At 39.8% G+C, this 14,400-nt stretch overlaps 1 protein-coding gene across 1 annotated transcript in view; it reads right to left on the bottom strand.

The window, feature by feature from the left end:
* Positions 1-14,400, bottom strand: part of vegfc (vascular endothelial growth factor c) — a 70,207-nt gene that overhangs the window by 41,427 nt on the left and 14,380 nt on the right. The window lies entirely within an intron of this gene.

Below are 14,400 nucleotides of genomic sequence, written 5' to 3'. Positions count from 1 at the left end.
CCTATGAAGGCAAGTACAGCTCCTAACTGTTTGAGAAGTGTTAAAGAAAACATATAAAGTTGAAGTATGTAACATTTTCTGTGTTAAAATACTTTATCCTATCCCAGCTTAATATACAGAGGTATATTCGAAAACTGTAAAAACTGTCTTTGTGATGCTATAAAAATTCCTGTATTTGTTTTGAGAGACCTGTTTAGTCCTGCCCCAACAACATTACTCAACCAAAGGTGTTAGTTGGAGCTATTTGTTAATTTGCTCAATGGCAGATGAGGAGCGTATTCAGAAAACTGTTTTGAAAACATTGTTTATTCTTCATATACTTTAAATACTTCAGCTTTAAATAATATATGAAATCATCAATACATTTAGACAAACATAGGCATCATTATTTTTGCAAATAAATTATTTTCAGGCTGGTCCAGCTAATGTGCATACGTGTTAAAGAGATGATTTGCTTTTTTGACTAAAAGCAGGACTTTTTTGACTAAAAGCAGGAGTTTGTTCCCTTAAATTTCCATCACAACCTGTGGCGGAATTGCACTGCAAAATTGGGGTTTCCCTATTATGTGGAACTCTGTGATTCCCCCTATATATGAGCATATATACGTGAACGTGAGGGACATTCAATATTTTACTTTGGTGTGTATACACCGATAACCCAAAACATTATGACCACTCACAGGTGAATCAAATAATGTTGATCATCCTAAAAAGGCCACATGTCAAGGTCTGGGTATATTAGATGGTAAGCGAACAAACAGTTCTCTTAGTCAACATGCTGAATGCAGGAGAAATGTCAGGAGTAAAGACCTCAGCGACTTTGACAAGGGCCAAGCGCCTACAATGGGCACGTGAGCATCGGAACTGCAGCAGTGAAAGAAGGTTGCCTGGTCCGGTGAGTCCCCTTCTCATTAACATCACGTGATGGCCGTGTACATGTGTACCGTTTACCTGGGGAAGTGATGGCACAAGGATGCACTGTGGGAAGATTCATGTGGATGTAAATTTGACACGTGCACCTACCTAAACATCGTTAAAGACCAGGCACATTTTGCGATGATATAAAGTGTCAATTGTTAGAGATTTTACTATATCATGTATATCGTGATATGTAAATATCCATATGTGCAACAGGGCTTCACGTGAGACTGAGTGAAAGAAATATGGACAGGGTTTTTACATCATTTAATTTTTTTTCTGCTGCCTTTACCGATATAAATGTTCTGTGGATATTTCTTTCACCACTTGGGGTTTTCCTGGGTCAAATATTACTGAGTTGTGCGAGTAAGTCAACTCTGAGCTCTCCTGTCTATGGAGCACAAATATCAGAAAGCCTGCTGGATTCGCACAAACTTCGGAGCTCCAGAGACAGTGCTCGCCAGAGTCATATTAAATATTCGTGTGTCAGATGAGAGGAATATTTAGTGCTTTTTGAAGCGCAAGTTCCGTCGTTACCAACATAGTAACCGTATTTTCAACCAACATACAACAAACGAACTGTGTTGCAAAGTTGTGTAGTTGGAACTACAGCCTGTGGTTAGAAGCATAGTTCCTTTTAAGTTTGCGTTGTTGCATCATTGATTTCGCCCTATGCCCTATTCCTTTCAAATACTTCACCATCCACTTTGAGAACTTTGGTGTTCAAATATCACGTAATTTACGTTTTAAGTTAACTTTATTGGAAATTCCTTCAGGATGCATTCTGCCTTGATGTGGGTTAAGAGGATCATCGTTATTCGCAGCAGCATTTTTGTCATAATCAGCACCAGTATGAACCCTCTTCCTCCTCAGGAAGTTGCAATGACTGCAAGGTTGTTGAGAATTGCAGTAATCACTACAACAGCACAGGCAGTACTGCCGTTCCCAATAAGCAGACTACGCATTCTGTGTGGGCACCAACTCCCTAGGGGGGCACCAGAAAGTCCACCAGCTGCCCTTACTCGCACGTTATATGTTATTCAAGGACCTGAAAGCAGTGATCATATCACGCAAACCCCCGGAACTCTGCGTAGGGCATCAATTTGGCCAGCGCCGGCCCTGAGCACAGGTTTTGGAACGGTTCAGCTTCAGGCCACCACTGGACTTGCTCATGCAGCGAAAACTGTTTCTACACTCCTATAGCCCTCTCCACAATAGAGCATGTCCTTCCACGGCCCTGATTGAACCTTTCCTCTGCAATAGTGGCTGGATGCTGTACAGATGTCAAGAGGTATGGGTGAAGAGAACATTCAGTGTTTCCCAAATTGCTGAATTGGCCCACTTTAAAGAGTCATGTGTGCTTCCAGGCCATTTTGCCACAATGTCAGTGAAGTCCCCCGGTGATCACACACAACTTGAACATTAATGGCTGGATAGCCCATGTACAAGGGCTCATTCACCACAGGAGTTGCCACTGGGATAAGGGTACCATCGATGAAGCCAATCACTCTGGGGATGTTGGCAATATTATGGAACTGTTGATTGGTCTGGTGGATGTTTTGAGGAAGAAGTCAGCATGGAGTTATTGCTGTCACAAATTTGTTGACTGAAGACTTGCTGAGCCACAGCCCATCACCAACTCCTCCATAAAAATTCCCATAGCATAATAACAGTGCAGCTAAGAACTGCATTGCTGGACTTAAGGCATAGTTTCTTCTTGTGGCCCTCTCAAGGATCTTGGTCATTGGAAGCCTGAATATTTTATGATGTTGTTATCGGATAGAGTCAAGCGGGGTGAACGTTGTCCTTTTGTAGGCATTTTCTTACACTGAGTTCTGTGTCACCTTCTGTGCTCAAGCTGTAGAATACTTTGTAAAACCACCATTTTTGAGCAATTGAAACACGTATAAATACTGTTTTTATTAGGAGAGTCATTAGTACACCTGCTAGTAATGTACCTGTGTAACGAATGGGAGGCTTGGAAGGCAGACGAGGAGAGCGGATCTAAATGCAGCTTTAACTTTTATTAAATAAACAAACAAATAAATAAACACAAAGGAAACAGCCACAATGGGAAAACAAGAAACAAAACACGATGAAACATAAACTGAGAACTCAGGCAGGGAACACAGACCAGGCTTGACAACATTCGACAACATTCGACAACATTCGACAACATTCGACAACATACAACGATTGACAAGGACTGAACCAAAAACCAGGGTATAAATACATGAACATAAGAAAAAGGGGCCAATGAACAAACAGAACTCCAACAAGATAACAAGGGAATAAACAGAGGCAAATGGCAAAATTAACGAGGGCAGGTGCAAACAATGAACACGAGGCTAACAAGAAAACTATGGAACTACAAAAGGGGCAAAATGAAAACTACGGAACTACGAAAGTGACAAAAATGACAAACAAAGGGCAAACATGAGACAAGGCAAGGTATACATAACAACCTGAGGGATGGATAGAAACAACTTGGTGGCTAATAATAATTCTAAATGAACTAGCTAAACATGAGTGATTCATCAATGATTTGAGACTAATAGGACACAGTTTAATTTGATTATCATGTTTCTCAAATAGTAATTCTATTCATCAGTTAATGGGTTTTTGGTTTTAAAATAGGCTGTTTTCATGTTGTTGTTTTTTTCCTAGTTTTCATGCTGTGGCTTGGGAGAAATGAGAAGTAAGCATCTCTTGAGAATTGTCTGAGGATTTAAATAAAGGATATGCATGTATGTTTGTGTGTGTGTATATATATATATATAGTACTGTACAAACGTCTTAGGCACATAAGATGTTTCACAAAAACATTTGTCTTCAGATGGTTATTTATATCTGCTACTTTAATATGCCAATAGGAAATATACATTTTATACTCCCAAACATTCCTTCTGCAAATAGAATATAATAGAAGAACAAGGAGCCCTGCAAAAGATGAGATGGCCCTCACATAGCCCCCCACTGAACAATGAGTTAGTCTGGGATTACATGAAGAGACATAAGTAATTGAGACAGCCTAAATAAATAAAAGAACTGTTGTGAATTCTCCAAGAAGCTTGGAACATCCTATTTGCCAACAACCAAGAAAAAACAGGTCTAAGTAGGAAAATTGGTGCAGTTTTGAAAGCAAGTTTTGAAAGCAAAAGTGTTCACACCAAATATTGATTTAAGCTCTTTTTCTGTTTGCTGGACTTTGTATGATGTTAATTGATTAATGAAAACAATTAATATTTTAAGAAATCCTCACTTTGAAGTTTTTCACAAGTGCCTAAAACTTATGCACAGTACTGTGTATATATATATATAAAATTAAAACAATTTTTTAGCCACTCCACAGATACAATTTTAGCAAACTATAGTTTTGGCAAGTCGTTTAGGACATCTACTTTGTGCATGACAAATCATTTTTCCAACAATTTCTTACTGACAGAATGTATAACTTTTAATTGACTATATCACAATTCCAGTTTGTCAGAAGTTTACATACACTAAGTTAACTGTGCCTTTAAGCAGCTTGGAAAATTCCAGAAAATGATCTCAAGCCGTTGGCCAATTAGCAAATTAGCTTCTGGTAGGAGTTGTAATGAATTGGAAGTGTACTTGTGGATGTATTTTAAGGCCTACCTTCAAACTCAGTGCCTCTTTGCTTTGGTTCATCCTTGGAAGCAATTTCCTAATGCCTGAATGTACCATGTTCATCTCTACAAACAATAATATGCAAGTATAAACACAATGGGACCATGCAGCCATCATACCGCTCAGGAAGGAGATACATTCTGTCTCCTATAGACAAATGTAGTTTGGGGTGAGAAGTGCAAATCAATCTCAAAACAACAGCAAAGGACCTTGTGAAGATGCTGGAGGAAACAGGTATACAAGTACCTATATCCACAGTAAAACAAGTCCTGTATCAACATAACCTGAAAGGCTGCTCAGCAAGGAAGAAACAAGTTCACATGGGGACAAAGATCTTACTTTTTGTAGAAACATCCTCTGGTCTGATGAAACACAAATTCAACTGTTTGGCCATAATGATCATCGTTATGTTTGGAGGAAAAAGATTGAGGCTTGCAAGCTGACGAACACCATCCCAACCGTGAAGCATGGGGGTGGCAGCATCATGTTGTGAGGGTGCTTTGCTTCAGAAGGGACTGTTGCACTTTACAAATTAGACGGCATCATGAGGAAGGAAAATTATGTGGATATATTGAAGCAACATCTCAAGACATCAGCCAGGATGTTAAAGCTCGGTCGCAAATGGGTCTTCCAAATGGACAATGACCCCAAGCATACCTCAAATGTTGTGGCAAAATGGCTTAAGGACAACAAAGTCAAGGTATTGGAGTGGCCATCACAAAGCCCTGACCTCAATCCGATAGAAAATCTGTGGGCAGAACTGAAAAAGCGTGTGCAAACAAGGAGGCCTACAAACCTGACTCAGTTACAGCAGTTCTGTCTGAAGGAATGGGCAAAAATTCCAGCAACTTATTGTGAGAAGCTTGTGGAAGTCTACCCAAAATGTTTGACCCAATTTAAACCATTTAAATGCAATGGTACTACATACTAACAAAGTGTATGTACACTCTGACCCACAGGGAATGTGATGAAAGAAATAAAAGCTGAAATAAATCATTATCTCTACTATAAATCTGACATTTCACATTCTTAAAATGAAGTAGTGATCCTAAATGACCTAAGACAGGGAATGTATTCTACGATTAAATGTCAGGAATTGTGAAAAACTGAGTTTAAATGTATTTGGCTAAGGTGTATGTAAACTTCTGACTTTAACTGTATACTGATATACTATATATATATTAGGTCTGTCAATCGATAATTTTTTTTTAAATCTAATTAATTATATGGTGTCCTGATTAATTAATCGCAATTAATCGCATATACAAATATTTGAAAACACCTCATATAACAATAATTCAATATATAATGATGCAAATATATAATGAACAATTATACATAGTTATCTTTAAATTATATATATATATATAATTTATTATATTATATTATATATATATATATATATATATATATATATATATATATATATATATATATATATATATATATATATAAAATAACAAATATTCAAATAATTAAAATACATACATTCTTGTGGCAGAAGAGTTCATCATTGATAAGACAATCGAAAAAGTGGCTTTAGAATACAATGTATTGTTTACTACTATATTATTGAACATAAGCCAATCATTGGCATACAGTTTACAGAAATCCATTTCACAAGTGAATTTGTCAATCAGGTCGAGATTTATTATGAGGGCTTGTTCGTCAATGTTCTCGGGTGCGTTGCATCATAAACATAAAATGTTTAGGTCACTGTGTCAATTTAAATATAGTTTAATACTTAGAATACATCTTGAGAACCCTTAGTTCGCATTTGCGCTCCCATCAAGTGTTTTGAACGCAAGAATGTAACGCATGTGTTGTGTTGCCTGCAGAAGGGTTGTTTTTTTCACTGTATAAACTGAGCATTGCCCATAGAGCTGAAGTTTCACTTACTGCCCTCTGAAGTAAACAGGTGGTACTACAAGCTTGCATTTCTCAGGAATCTTCCTTTTTATGGTCCAGGGGCATTGCGATTAATATATAAGCAATATCACATGAGCAAGAGTGCGATATGGCTCTACATCAGGCTTATCGGTGTAAATGAGCATAGTTTATAGTGTAAGTGCTTTTCCCTTTGTATTCCCAGAAATGTTGAATTATTTACGCTGTGTTTTATTTTTTTCTGCAAAAACCCTGGAATAACCCATTTTCCAATAAACCAAGTGCATGTAAGTGTGGTCATTAATGGCACCAGAGCTGAAAGCTACATCAGGACTACTCTTACTGAAGAGAATTACATAAGAGTTGGAGCAATGCGCTGGAAAAGAGGATACATTCACACAACAACAATCAAACCTGTCATATTGAACATTTTCCAGTGTAATTGAGGAAAAAAGCAATTGCTCTCAAACTGTTTTTAATGCATGTTTGAATCACCCATTAGTTTAGAGAAGATGGTGTGTGACTAAATTTTTGAAGATGTAATCAGATCTACACCAGTGATCTAATTGTAAACACACCTCTATGTGCATAACTTCCCATTGCACTCTTCTCACAATCCAGTTAGAATTGCACCATTTATGTTATGCTGTTTGCCTCCATGTTAACATGCCTTCAGGAGATGCTTTCTTACCAAATGTCTTCAGAAAACAAAATCAACAAAATCTCTGAAAGTTTGATTTCATTGTGATTCCAAAGACATTTGATGTTGAATTTTTCCAAGCTGACATTACAAATCCATTGGCTGCCCTTGTCAAAAAGTGTGAATGTAAAATTTATGATTTGGAACACTTTTCTTTCCGCTGTGAGATATGCAAATCATGCCACAATGGAAGGAATGGTCAGACCTCAATGGTCTATAGTGACCCAGCCAATTGAGAGTACTGCTTACTCAGTAAGCTGATAAGTGCGATCCAAGGTTGTCCGTGGAGACAGGGCCATGTCTGTCTGAAGCAAGAGACACCCCAGCACACGCAATGAAACCCCAGAGGCCTTGACCTCCCCACAATCCACAGCGGAATGAGAGTTTGTAAGAAGTGTGAAAACATCATCAGCATCTGGAAACAGCCAGAAGTCCCTGATGGAAAATGATACTGCTGTCTGGGACATTCCAGGAAACATGCCCAGTTTACCCACATTGCTGATCATGGCCGTAGATAAAGCATGCACCCTCCTCCATTTGTGGAGGTGTTAAAAAAGTGAGAAAAATACAAGAATTGAGTCTCTCAGAATCCCCCTTCCCTCTTTAAGAGCCTTTGTATTGGCCCGGTCTGTATAATTTTTAACTGGTATATTTTATATTTTATTTTTAACAAATATCTCTGTAGTAGGGCTCTCATTCAGCAACTCACTATGTTTAATGCAAAATTATTTATTATCTTATTAGGTAGGAAATGAGCTTTCTCTTTCTAAAATACACACTGTTACATTTTCCTGTAAAACCCATTATTTACATATGACAGGGAGTTTTGGCCGGTTAAATATAAGCAGTGCTGTTCTAGGCCTCTCTTCTTATCTCACTTCAAAAGGAGATCTTCAGAATGAACAACAGTTTTAAAGAATGATCGTTTTTTAAGGGCTGTAAACTTGAGGGCCATTTTTCATGATACAGCCAGAAACCCACATTCAATGAAAAATTTAACCATTAAGATTAAATTGAAGCCTGCATTGTTTTTAATTTTATCATACACCATTCACGCAGTAGCTGAACAAGGCTTTAAACTAAAAACTGTAACCTGCGCTGAAAAATGTCAAAACAAGTATAGCATGTCTGAATCAACATTGAATGCATAAGGATAAATCAACAAATCCCCATCGTTTTAAGGGTAAGATCAGGTAGAAATAGTTCCTTAAGGTGACAATTTTAGGTTACCACATTTTACAGTGTGCATCCTGTACATTCAGTGCTACTGTACCAACACGATCACATGGGATGTCGGCATGTTGCTTCCGAATGTTGCAGTGCCCTGACATAGTCCTTATTCATAGTAGCGCCATATTTGATTTTTAATGAGAATGATAACAAGGATGTGATGGATATACTTACCATCTCTTCAATGGCCCGCACAGTATAAAGCAGTATAAAGCTCATAGATCACATGTAATTTTGTCGCAACTAATGTTGTCTGGAGTATGATGTAAACTGAATTTTCTTGGAAAGATAATTATTTTCAATGGTTTGTCTACGGGGATAGGCTCCAGCCCCCCGCGACCCTGTACACAGGATAAGCGGTTGACGATGGATGGATGGATGGATGGTTTGTCTACGGAACAATCCAAAAACTCTTTAAACTGCATTACAGCTCATTGAAGAGAGTGTATTTCTATCCTTCACAGCCTCGTTGTCATTCCCGTCAAAAATAAAATATGGCACTGCTGTGAATAAGGTCTTGGCCCCATTATGTCGAGTTACTGACATGCGCCATCTCCCATCAGACGTTTTTGCATTGGTTCAAGTGTGTTTATTTTCTCCTGTGAAACGCGACTGATAGCGTGTTACGTCAGCAATATGGGAGACCTGGGTTAATGTCCTGCATTGAAAACAGGAAGTGATCACATTTGCATAAACAGTGAAATGTGTGATTCAGAGGTTCCATTGTCACTCTAAGTTTACATTTTTACTCCACTGCCTGTTAGGTTTAGGTTTGTGTTTGGTGGTAAAGTTAAACAAATATGCATTCCCCTTTGCTGTATTGCATCATTTACAGCTAAAACCATCTCACTTTAACAACTAGATTTTGCTCACACATGTTCTTACATTCAAAATCACTTCCCTCATTGGCCACTGGAGGCAGTGCTTTGCATTGCAGTGCACAGACCAAGTTTAGCTCAAGAAAAGTCAACCAACTGTTTCCGAATTCACTGTGAGATCAGTCTGTCTGCACACCATGGAAATAGCTCTAATCATGGCAAGAGGAAAAATATAATTCTTGTAGGAAATTACCATTTCTCCCAACATTGACTATTCTGTTTATTCAGGAAACTCAAATACCACAAATAGAATCTAAACAAACTATTGTATCTGGCCTCTTCCATGTCTTTGTTTTCAGTGATTTCTGAGATAACACTCTGGTCTGTTTCCTACAAGAAACAATGGAGACTGAGAAAATGATGTGTGTATGTGTGCATGCATACAGAAACATTCACACATTAGTCTGCCCCAGACTTAAGGTTTGGTAATTGAAAAAACACCAATAAAATGCCCTATTTTTTTTTTTTTTCAGTGACAAATAAAATAAAAGGGATTAATGGGGGAAAATACAAATGGGAACCATAAAGTCTGAGGGCAGCTGACCCAGACATTGTTAAATTTTTGTGATTGTTTTGGTTTTTAGGGAATACAATATGATCACAAGGGAAATCTGTGTAAGTGTTATATCCGAATGTTTTTGCACCTCAAGACAGACCCAATGTGCCGAATCCCAAGCACCACCATAAAGCCATTGTTTGTGTCCTGAAAATCACTCGTGCTGTGCCTTTGACGTCACATCTCTTTTGATCTCTGGCTACCGAGAGACACTCTATTTGCACAGAATTAAGTGAAATCTCAGTGCAGAAGCTCTTGTACTTCCTTAGAAGTTCGTCTTCGTTCTTCTTTCAGGGGTAAAAAGAAGTTTTAAACAGCTGAGCAATGGTATTCTGTTTCCGAACATTCTGACACTAGTCACACCACTTTGGGAGTACATTTCAATATGAGGACAAATTTACTAAAGTGACATCAAAATGTATTATCAATGATATTATGAGCAGAATTCACATGAGATTAGTAAAAGGAGTTGTTTTAACCACTCGATGATGACAAAGTAATATATATGCAATAGAAAGGATCATTTGTAGGGCTGTCAATCGATAATTTTTTTAAATCTAATTAATTACATGGTGTCCCGATTAATTAATCACGATTAATCGCATATACAAATATTTGCTGAGAAAGCCCCTCATATAAATATAATTCAATATATAATGATAAAATAATGATACATAGTTATCTTTAAATATTTAAAAATTATATATATATATATATATATATATATATATATATATATATATATATATATAAATAGAATAAAAAATATTCAGATAATTAAAATGAAGAGTTAGTCATTAATAAGACAATAGAAAAAGTGGCTTTAGAATACAATGTATTGTTTACCACCATATTATTGAACATAAGTCAATCATTGGCATACAGTTCACAGCAATCCATTTCACAAGTGAATTTGTCAATCAGTTTGAGATTTATTATGAGGGCTTGTTTAAGAACCCATCAATTTACACCTGCGTCAGACATGCTTGTGTAGCGTCTCGGGTGCGTCGCATCATAAACATACAGTTTTAGGTCACTGTGTCAAGTTAAATATAGCTCAATACTTAGAACACATCTTGAGATCCCTTATTCGGATTTGCGCTCCATGAAGTATTTTGAACGAAAGAACGTAACGCCTGTTTGTGTTGTTCTGCTGTTCAAGAATGTTTTTCTTCACTGTATAAACTGCGCCTTGCCACGCAGCGGAAGTTTCACTTACTGCCCTCTGGAGTAAACAGGTGGTACTACAAACTTGCATTTCTCAGGAATCTTCTATATTACATTCCGGGGGCATTGCGATTAATGGTGTTAATTTTTTAACGCGTTATTTTTAGTCAAATGAATAGCACTGAATTAACGCGTTAAATCAACAGCCCTAGTAATTTGTCTTATTTGCATTATTAATTCATTACACTAATGTGCTAACACTATACACAGTCTATATTGACATTCTGTAGCCAATTATACCATGAATCAGCTTCATTCTAGTATTAATTTTTTTTTTAAATAACTAGTTTTAACGTATCTCAGAATGAGTTAGCTTTGGACAAGCTAGTGCAGAAATGTGTTAACTAAAACATATTCAGTTTTATCCAGATTTATTTGCCAACCAATATCTTTCATCTAAAATAATTGGAAAACTAAATGGAAATGTTATTTAATATACAATTTAAATACACATTGCATTCAAAGACATGTAGCTTTTAAAAAAAGTGTTAAAATTGAACAAAAACAAAAAGCATAGCCAATTAATTGGGTTGAAGTGAGAATGGCATCAATAAGGGGTTGCATTTGGGCCACGAAGGAAAGTGATTCATGTAAGTGATGAATAGATGAAAGAAGCATGCAATTTTCGTGGCCAAAGATGGGCCACAATTTCCTGTTAACTGATATAAAATACTTCACTGCTAATGCTTAAAATTATGTCTCATTGGTTGAATCACATTGGACAGCAGCTTGATACACAGGATGGGATGCAATGACATCTGTAACAAAACAAAGACAGAATGCCACATTTGTCAAATCATCCCAATAAAGATGATGGCCCCATCACAACTACCATTATTTTTAAATTCAAACGTGAGTCAACAGCTAGAACATTTGGATCATTAGAGAGAAGGCTCATGTCAGACATCCTAAAGCAAGATGCAGTCACCAGATGGCTTAGTGATTCCTCAAGCAATCCACAAAACTTGAATCTGACATATTGACAAAACTAAATCCTTTTTTGGCTATGAGGTAAACATTTATCCCCTTAGCTGAAACCAGTATCCGGAGTAATTTTGGATAAAGTTTCTGGAAGGCACCCTAACTGAACGAATTCCTTTAGTCTGATTCAAAATACTTCATATTTGTGCCATGTTCGTACAGTTTTCATTTCCACTACATACCCCCCTCACCCATTCTCCTACATTAAAACTTAATAAAAGCTTAGGCCTTCATCAAAATCAAAATATAGGATTATTTTCAACTAGCACAACTGACAGCTGCTAATATATAAAACGTCTAGGTTACGGATGTAACCTCCGTTCCCTGATGGAGGGAACGAGACGTTGTGTCGGAGAAGTGATACTAGGGGTCTCTCTTGAGCACCGAATATACCTCTGATCTATGAAAAAAGGCCAATGAGAAGTTGGCAGTCAGTATTTGTATACTCCGCCCCCGGACATACGGGTATAAAGGCGAGGCAAATACTAGAGTTCATTCAGGATTTTTCTGAGGAGCCGGAAATGGTTCTGGCCACTACAGCGGTTCGGCTCAGCGACGTGGCCGGGAAGACACAACGTCTCGTTCCCTCCATCAGGGAACGGAGGTTACATCCGTAACCTAGACATTCCCCTTCTGTCGCTCTCTCCACGTTGTGTCGGAGAAGCGACACTAGGGGTCCAATTTAAATCCGCCATGCGCTGAGCCAGGTACGTGTACTGTGTGTGACACAGGAGCGGACAGGTATTTGTTACGTGCCAAACGACCGGCTGTGTCAGACTGCACGTACCCTTCCCCAATGCCCCAAAAAAGTCGTCGGAATTCGAGTTGAGTGAAATCTCCTGGGAAAAAAGACGCACAGTTTTACGCACAGTTTTACCAAGCGAGGGAAAGGGCGTATATGCAAGCGATTCACCCGGCCAGCCCATCAGCGTGTTACCGAGTTCTACTGGCTCGGACCTGAGAAAACATGGGATGAAACTGACTCAACCCTGAGATTGTAGTATCTCGTGAAGGTGTTGGGTGTCGCCCAACCCGCTGCTCTACAAATGTCTGCCAGGGAGGTACCCTTGGCCAGTGCCCATGAGGACGCAACGCTCCTTGTCGAGTGAGCTCGGACCTGCAAGGGGGGGCACGGCCTGAGTGTGATAAGCCAATGAAATGGCATCTACTACCCAGTGGGAAAGCCACTGTTTGGAGACAGCGTTTCCTTTCTGCTGTCCCCCAAAGCATACAAAGAGCTGCTCAGAACGTCTAAAGCTCTGCATGCGGTCCAGGTAGGTACGCAAAGCACGTACCGGACACAGCAACAAAGGGGCTGGGTCTGCCTCCTCCTGGGGCAGCGCTTGCAGGTTCACTACCTGGTCTCTGAAGGGCGTGGTAGAAACCTTGTGCACATAGCCCGGTCGCGGTCTTAGAATCACATGAGTGTCTGCCGGACCGAACTCCAGGCAAGTGTCGCTAACAGAGAACACTTGCAGGTCCCCGTCCCTCTTGATGGAAGCGAGCGCGATCAGCAGGGCAGTCTTAAGAGAGAGGGCCCTGAGTCCAACTGATTCTAGCGGCTCGAAGGGAGGTCTCTGGAGGCCCGTGAGGACTACCGAGAGGTCCCGGGAGGGGAACAGGCTTGGCCGGGAGGGATTTAGCCTCCGGGCGCCTCTTAGGAACCTGATGATTTAGTCGTGCATACCAAGGGACTTGCCGTCTACTGCGTTGTGGTGAGCCACTATAGAAGCGACATACACCTTTAGGGTGGAAGGGGACAGCCTCCTCTCCAGCATCTCTTGCAGGAATAAGAGCACTGACCTAACTGCGCACCTCTGTGGGTCTTCAGCCCTGGAAGAACACCAATCTGCAAACAAGCGCCACTTCTGGGCGTAAAGCTGCCTGGTAGAAGGGGCTCTGGCTTGGTTGATCGTGTCTACGATGGTAGGTGGTAGACCAGCTAGATCTTCCACGTCCCGTCCAGGGACCAGACGTGAAGTTTCCAGAGGTCTGGATGCGGATGCAGAAAGAAGGTCCTTCCTCAGGGGAATTTGCCAGGGAGGGGCTGTCGCGAGGAGCACGAGGTCCAAGAACCAGGCCCAGTTGGGCCAATAGGGAGTCACTAGTGTGACTTGTTCCTCGTCCTCCCTGACCTTGCACAGCACCTGTGCAAGAAGGCTCACTGGGGGAAATGCATACTTGCGTAGCCCCACGGGCCAGCTGTGTGCCAGCGCGTCTGCCCCAAGGGAAGCCTCTGTTCGGCCGTACTAGAGCGGGCAGTGGGAGGTCTCTCGGGAGGCAAGCAGGTCTACCTGGGCTCTGCCGAACCGTTCCCAAATCAGCTGGACCGACTGGCGGTGGAGCCTCCACTCTCCGCTGGGTAAGCTTTG

The sequence above is a fragment of the Xyrauchen texanus genome, chromosome 5 (genome assembly GCF_025860055.1).
Source record: "Xyrauchen texanus isolate HMW12.3.18 chromosome 5, RBS_HiC_50CHRs, whole genome shotgun sequence".
NCBI lineage: Eukaryota > Metazoa > Chordata > Actinopteri > Cypriniformes > Catostomidae > Xyrauchen > Xyrauchen texanus.
This window is presented reverse-complemented; position numbering and strand designations above follow the sequence as displayed.